An 8,424-nucleotide genomic window follows, 5' to 3' on the forward strand; every position below is an offset into this window, starting at 1 on the left:
TGCTCCATTCTGCTGAGACCCCACCTGGAGTACTGCGTCCAGTTCTGGAGCCCCTATTACTGGAAGGACCTGGAGATGCTGGAAGGTGTCCAGAGAAGGGCCACGAGGATGAGCAGAGGGCTGGAGCCCCTCTGCTATGAGAACAGACTGAGGGAGTTGGGGCTGTTCAGTCTGGAGAAGAGAAGACTCTGAGGAGACCTAATTGTGGCCTTCCAGTATCTGAAGTGGGCTACAAGAAAGCTCGGGAGGGACTTTTTAGGGTGTTTTGAAGGCCAGGCTGGATGTGGCTCTGAGCAACCTGATCTAGTGTGAGGTGTCCTTGCCCATGGCAGGGGGGTTGGAACTAGATGATCCTTGAGGTCCCTTCCAAGCCTAACAATTCTATGATCTCTGAGACAAAGGCCTTCTGATGGTTGATCATTCTCCTTTAGTTTCTAGTCTACATTATGACATGGCCACTGATGTTTTCTATTAGTAGAACCATTTTACTGAATAAACCTTACTGTTCATTTGATGTCCATTGCCCAGGTCTACCCTTTTTATAGCAATAGAGACATGGAGATTGTTGGCTGAAGGGAATCTTCACAGCTCCAGCAACAAAAAAAAAGTGACCTTTTCAGACAGAAAAAAAAAGACAAGAAAAAGTCTTAGGAGACTCACTGCATGGGAATTATGTGATTCCAGGCCTGAAAGTGAGTGAAATTAGTTAACTTTCCCCTCATCTGGCTTGTGGCCTATAAGTTAATTAATAATCACAAAGACAAAGCTGTAGGTACACAAAGTACCACTTCTGTTTCAGACTCAAGGAGTATCTGGCAGCAGGTGAGGGATTGTTGCTACTGTTCAACCATTGTGATGTATTGCTCTGGGGAAACGAGTTGAAGGTCGTGAGATGTGAGTGCAGTACGGGAAGGTCCTCAGCTGTGGCACCTGGACTCATCCTGCACCCCATGAGAGAAAAATGAACAGATGACAGGGAAGTTCAGGTGTGGTGCAGGGCACTCCTCAGGAAGAAGTGTTGTTAAAGCAGCTCCCCTTTCACCTGAAAACCTTGCATGTAACTTCTCTGAGCTCTTAATCCTTCTTGGAAACTCACAGTAATATGCCACATGCCTGAGGGCATTTCATAGAATCATAGAATGATAGAATCAACCAGGTTGGAAAAGACCCCAGAGATCATCAAGTCCAACCTATTACCTAATACCTAACACCTCTCAAGCTGTGCCAGGGGAGGTTTAGACTCGAGGTGAGGAAAAAGTTCTTCACTGAGAGAGTCATTCGTCATTGGAATGTGCTGCCCAGGGAGGTGGTGGAGTCGCCGTCCCTGGAGGTGTTCAAGGGGAGATTGGACGTGGCACTTGGTGCCATGGTCTAGTTGTGAGGTCTGTTGGGACAGGTTAGACTTGATGATCCTTGGGGTCTCTTCCAACCTTAGTTATACTGTGATACTGTGATACTGTGATACCTCATGACTAACTAAACCATGGCTTCACGTTCCACATCCAATCCTGTTTTGAACACCTCCAGGGATGGTGACTCCACCACCTCCCTGGGCAGCACATTCCAATGGCCAATCACTCTTTCTGGGAAGAACTTTCTCCTCACCTCCAGCCTAAACTTCCCCTGGCACAGCTTGAGACTGTGTCCTCTTGTTCTGGTGTTGGTTGCCTAGGAGAAGAGACCAACCCCTACTTGGCTACAACCTCCCTTCAGGTAGTTGTGGACATCAATAAGGTCTCCCCTGAGCCTCCTCTTCTCCAGGCTAAACAACCCCAGCTCCCTCAGCCTCTCCTCATAGGGCTTGTGCTCCAAACCTCTCCCCAGCTTTGTTGCTCTTCTCTGGACACATTCCAGCAAGCTGCAAGGTTCTTCTGCTTATCAGAGAGGTCTAGGGAGGTTAGCAGTGTGAACAGAAGCTTGACTTGACTTTGTGGACATCTGGGGCTGGCAAAACTACAGCTATGGGTTAAAGGGTGCTTGGAAGGTTGACAAGTGTTAGCAAAGAGCCTCTGGCATGGTTGGCTCGATGCTGTGAATGCCCACATGTTGGCAGTGTATGCCATGGCAGGTCAGGCCACAGATGAGAAAACCTATTACACTGAGTTCCCATTTGTATCACAACCACGGACACATCAGGCTGTGGATGTTGCTTTTAGGGTCTTGGGAATTTCTCCACTTCATTGAGGCACCTAAACAGGAGAAGGAGGGGATCTTCCTCACTGATTTAACTCTAACTGTTGGCATTCATTGCAGAGGAACTGGTTTACTGAGCAGGTGAAAGTTAGGTGGCAAATTGGTGCTTTGCCCCAGGGAGTGACCCTGCAGCAGCTGCTTTCTCCAGTTGTGCTTATGTTTATTCAGAGAGGAAGAAGAGTCCTGGCCCATCTGTCCCTGTGTGTTCCTGCAGTGCTTAGTGCTGATGGATGAAATGGGGCTGTAATGCCAAAAGAGCAAAGCAAAACAAAACAAAACCCTTTCAAGCTTCCAAAGACATGATATATGAGGAAATCATGGCAAGAGCCCAGCAAGTGTTGCAGAGTAATGTGAGCTGCCTGGATCTCATCTGACCACACATGTCATGAGGATGAATTTCTGTCTGGAAGCATTTAATACAGCTGTCTTGCAAATATATTGCAGTGCTTATTGAATTCACAGGCAGCTTCCAGTGTGAAATCCCTGTGGGGTTTAGATGAAAATTGCTGGCACCATCTGATAAAGAGTTTGCCTGCAGTGTGCTGTGGATCTGCATGAGGACCACATCACCAAGCTGCTCTCGCTGCTGGTTCTTGTTGCTCCTGTCATGCTTGGCAGTTTGTGGGGAAGCACCACCACCAGGCTGCTGTGGACAGGTGCCCTTTGTGTGACTGGGATGTTGTTGTGCAGGTATTATGTCTGGCTCTGTGAAGAAAGGAACAACTGCTGTCTTTGCCCTTCTGAAATGCCTCAGCTGTGGCAATCAGAAACATCCAAGATCACAGAATCGTAGAATCAATAAGGTAGGAAAAGACCTCAAAGATCATCAAGTCCAACCTGCCACCCAACACCTCATGACTACTAAACCAAGTGCCACATCCAATCCCCTCTTGAAGACCTCCAGGGATGGTGACTCCACCACCTCCCTGGGCAGCACATTCCAATGGCTAACAACTCTCTCTGTGAAGAACTTTCTCTTCAGCTCAAGCTTAAACTTCCCCTGGCACAGTTTGAGACTGTGTCCTCTTGTTCTGGTGCTGGTTGCCTGGGAGAAGAGACCAACCACCACCTGGCTACAACCTCCCTTCAGGTAGCTGCAGACAGCAAGATTTGTTTGATGGAAACAAAGCCTTACCCTCGTATGCCCCACATGACTCCTCTCAGGAGTTCATGGTAATTTAGTTATCACAGAATCATAGAAACAACCAGGCTGGAAAAGACCTCAGATAACACCGAGTCCAACCTATTACCTAACACCTTATGACTAACTAAACCATGGCTGAAAGTCTGAATCAGGCACTCCAAGGACAGTTCATCATCAGTTCATCATCAATGCAATTTCTGCACAAAGTAGGGAAGGATTAAAGAACGAGGTCACCTCTCTGCATCTTGCCCTGTCAGGTTGGACACGATGATCCTCAAGGTCTCTTCCAACCTTAGTGATACTGTGATACTGGCTTTATTGCTGAGTTACACATCCCTCATGACCAGGTCTCTACTATCTAAGAGGGCAAAAGTAACTGTGGGAAGGTGCTCTCAGAAATTAGGGTTTTGTAAAGACCTGCCTTGCTCTGGCACTGGGACACAGTCACCCCAGAAACCCTGTTGCAGCCTCAGCCCAGCTTTCCAGTTCAAAACCAGAGCAGCTATTGAAGATGAGGAATGTGGGATGATGCAGGATGTTGGAGGCAGGATACAGGATATGACATATGGGATGCAGGATACAAGATGTGGGATATGGGATGATGCAGGATGTGAGATGCATGATGCAGGACATGGGATATGGGATGCAGGACATCGGTGTCTGGCCTGGCATGCAGTGCTGGCCCGTGTGGCTCAGGGAGACTTGGGAGCTGGGCTATTATGGGTGGTGCTGTTTAGAAGAGTGTCACTTCAGTTCCTCACCTCAGAGGGTGTTAGCACCAAGGAAAACTTAGTGTGTGGATCTGGTGTTGGGTTTGGGTGTGAGACTGAGGGGGAAGCAGGATCTGCTCCCTTCCTGTGCCAAAAAACCACAGGTACACCACAGAGAGTAGGATGGGAATGCTGCAGGACACTTTTCCTCTTTAGATATGTAGAGGCAGACTTTTAGTGAAACCTAGAAGTGGCCAGTGGGTGAGCAGGGTGAAGGCAGGAGCAAACAGGCTGGTTCTGGGGCCAGGAGCATTCAAATATTAGATGACCCAGTTGGGACAGCAGCAGTGCAGCTTTTCCTCTACCCCTGATTCAGTCTGCTCCCAGAAATGAAACCAGGGGTACCCTGCTGTAGCCAGAAACCACATTCATTGCCTTATTTAGGCTTTTGGATTATGCAGCAAAAGTGATGAACTGCTCTTTAAAGTTCAAATGCAGATACTCCAGGCAACCTATAGACTAAAATAGAATAGAATTAACCAGGTTGGAAGAGACCTTTGAGATCATTGAGTCCAACCTATCACCCAACACCATCTAAACCATGGCACTGAGCACCCCATCCAGTCTCTTTCTAAACACCTCCAGTGACCTGTGTTAGGTCTTAAGAGACCTTAGGAAGTGCTTAATGCTCTGTAATCTGTGTCTACCTCAGTGCAGTTTAGCAGCTGTCATTTGTTTACATGAAGACTGTTCCAAGTTGCCCTAATTCAAGTCCTTTTTTTACCTACCCCCTTTCAGTAGGCAGACCACGATTTCAGCTTTGTGCTCTTGCTCATCAGTTCATGCTTTAATCTTTCACATTTGCACACTAAAGTTCAACACTGGTTAGGCCACACCTTGAGTCCTGTGTCCAGTTCTGGGCCCCTCAGGTTAGGAAAGATGTTGAAATGCTGGAAGGCGTCCAGAGAAGGGCAACAAAGCTGGGGAGGGGTTTGGAACACAAGCCCTATGAGGAGAGGCTGAGGGAGCTGGGGTTGCTTAGCCTGGAGAAGGGGAGGCTCAGGGGAGACCTTATTACTCTCTACAACTAACTGAAGGGAGGTTGTAGCCAGGTGGAGGTTGGTCTCTTCTCCCAGGCAACCAGCCTGGGACAAGAGGGCACAGTCTCAAGCTGTACCAGGGGAGGTTTAGGCTGGAGGTGAGGAGAAAATTCTTCCCAGAAAGAGTGATTGGCCATTGGAATGTGCTGCCCAGGGGGGTGGTGGAGTCACCATCTCTGGAGGCGTTTAGGACGAGACTGGATGGGGTGCTTGGTGCCATGGTTTAGTTGATTAGATGGTGTTGGATGATGGGTTGGATGCGGTGATCTCAAAGGTCTCTTCCAACCTGGTCTATCCTATTCTATCCTATCCTATCCTATCCTATCCTATCCTATCCTATCCTATCCTATCCTATCCTATCCTATCCTATCCTATCCTATCCTACCCTACCCTACCCTATTCTATTCTATTCTGTTCTGTTCTGTTCTATTCTGTTCTGTTCTGTTCTATTCTGTTCTGTTCTATCTCAACGTTATTTTACATTTTAATAAGCATGCCCTGTCTCTCTCCAAGACCTGGACACCTCTGCTTTCGACTCAAGAGCTGCACCTTGTGTTCAAAGAAGGGACAAACAGCTGGAGCATGTGGGCATCTGCCTGAGCAGCTGCAGCCCCAGCAAGCATCCCCTGCAAGCCGGTGCTGCCTCGTCGTGTCGATCTTCCCAGCTCTTTGAGAGGAGCTGACTCAGGCCAAAATAAATTGGATTAACTTGGAAGCAAAAAAAATAAGTTGAAGTGGGATTCAGTTTTTCTGGCATAGGCAAAACGCCTACTGCTGAAGGGCAGAAATAGAGACAGAAGAGAAGAGAAGAGGAAAAGAAAAGAAGATAAGGGAAAAAGAAGAGAAGGGGAAAAGAAAAGAAGAGGAAAAGAAAAGAAGAAAAAAGAAAAGAAAAGAAAAAAGAAAAGAAAAGAAAAGAAAAGAAAAGAAAAGAAAAGAAAAGAAAAGAAAAGAAAAGAAAAGAAAAGAAAAGAAAAGAAAAGAAAAGAAAAGAAAAGAAAAGAAAAGAAAAGAAAAGAAAAGAAAAGAAAAGAAAAGAAAAGAAAAGAAAAGAAAAGAAAAGAAAAGAAAAGAAAAGAAAAGAAAGCACATGGCAAACTGCTTTGCTAAGGAAGTGGCTTATGTCTATAAGTAAGGGCAACCATGAAGGCTGTGTGCTGACTGAGCTGCCACTTGACAAGGACTGCTTTTATGCATGAGCTTAAATGTGTCTTCAAAAGATCCCTTCCTCAAATCCTCAGATTGTTGTTTTGATGGAGTTCATGACAAAGAAGGAGAGGAGCATCACCACTCAGATTAGAATATGGGGTTCAGAATGGTCCTGGGTTTGTTTTTTCCTTCAGAAAACATTTTTCTTCCTGGAAAACTTTACCTCCAAAAGGTCCTGGCTTTCAAAGGAACAGCAAGTTTGATGATAGGTGTTGGATGGTAGGTTGGATTTAATGATCTCAAAGGTATTTTCCAACCTGGTTAATTCAATTCAATTCAATTCAATTCAATTCAATTCAATTCAATTCAATTCAATTCAATTCAATTCAATTCAATTCTATTCTATTCTATTCTATTCTATTCTATGCTATTCCATTCCATTCCATTCCATTCCATTCCATTCCATTCCATTCCATTCCATTCTATAGCTCAGGTCTCACTTGAGATGCTAAGTTAAGGGATTACAGTCCATGAAAGGCAGGGAGAGAAATGGCAGGTGGGACAACCTTGATCCATCTTATCACAATCAGAGCACAGGTCTCTTGCTGGGGAGCCATCTGTGGTATGGCCTTCTTGGCATGGAGCCATTTGCCTTCATATAAACACCACTTATCAGTTTTACTGCTGCCACTTGTGTCCTTGGTCACCAATAGAGGCTGTTTTATCAGTCTTTGATTGTGTTATTCCTTCTAGTGCTTTCCTACACAGCCATTTCCATATGTGCTTCATGCACAGCCCTCCTGCTCTCGCTGTGACAGCTCTCTGCTGGGCTCTCCTGTGCTGAGCTCCACCACACTGGGTCTCTTCAGGATACAAGGATGACAGGGGGTCTGCATGGGAATATTGACATCACCCCTGGTATGTTTCATAACCGAGGGGAGGGGAGTTTGCATCTTTTCCCCAATGAGTTTTTACTCAGTGACCCTGAAAGACAATTGAAAATAACTGAGGAAGCTGGCAATTATCCACATCACTAGAGTCTGTGACTGAGCAGCTTGGAGCCAGGTGCATTTGCTGCTTTACTCCTGGAGATAAATCATTGTTTCCCTTTCACTTATTCCAGGATAGAGAGCGACCCCAAGCTTTTCTCATCACAAGCTGTGGATACAAATCCACGTCAGGATGGAAATACTTTGGTATTTTATGTGTACTCAGGCTTGTCAAAGTTGTAACTCAGTTCAGAGTGAAGCTGGGTGATGCAGCTGTGTCCTTCTTGAGACCTATGCAGGCAGGTGGCTGCTTTCTTTCACCATTTGTTCCAAAATTGGATGGTCACAGGGGTTGGAAGGGACCCAAAAAGATCATAGAATCAACCAGGTTGGAAAAGACCTCAAAGATCATCAAGTCCAACCTATCACCCAATACCTCATGACTAACTAAACCATGGCTTCAAGGGCCATGTCCAGTCCCTTTTTGAACACCTCCAGGGACAGGGACTCCACCACCTCCGTGGGCAGCACATTCCAATGGCCAATTACTCTTTCTGGGAAGAACTTTCTCCTCACCTCCAGAGACCAACCCCCACCTGGCTACAACCTCCCTTCAGATAGTTGGAGACAGCAATAAGGTCTCCCCTGAGCCTCCTCTTCCCCAGGCTAAACAACCCCAGCTCCCTCAGCCTTTCCTCATAGGACTTGTGCTGGAGTCCTGTCACCAGCCTTGCTGCCCTTCTCTGGACATGGTCAAGTGTCTCAATGACCTTCTTAAATGGAGGGGCCCAGAACTGGACACAGTACTCAAGGTGTGGCCTCGAGTCCAACCCCCCTGCCAGAGCAGGACCACACAATCTAGCTCAGGTCACAGAAGAACACGTCCAGATGGGCCTTGAGAGTCTCCAGAGAAGGAGACTCCACAACCTCTCTGGGGAGCCTGTTCCAGTGCTCTGTGACCCTTACAGTAAAGAAGTTCCCCCCTTTCTGTTGAGGTGGAACCTTGATACTGAATCATAACAGCTACTTCAGGGCAGCTGGAGGTTTTGCTTGTGTGAGGCTTGGGTGGCTGGGGCACCATGAGGTATGGAGATTGGAGGCGAAGCTGGCTCTTGGATGTGTCTTCTCAAAGCTGCTTG

This window comes from Dryobates pubescens, chromosome 11 (assembly GCF_014839835.1).
Source record: "Dryobates pubescens isolate bDryPub1 chromosome 11, bDryPub1.pri, whole genome shotgun sequence".
Lineage (NCBI taxonomy): Eukaryota > Metazoa > Chordata > Aves > Piciformes > Picidae > Dryobates > Dryobates pubescens.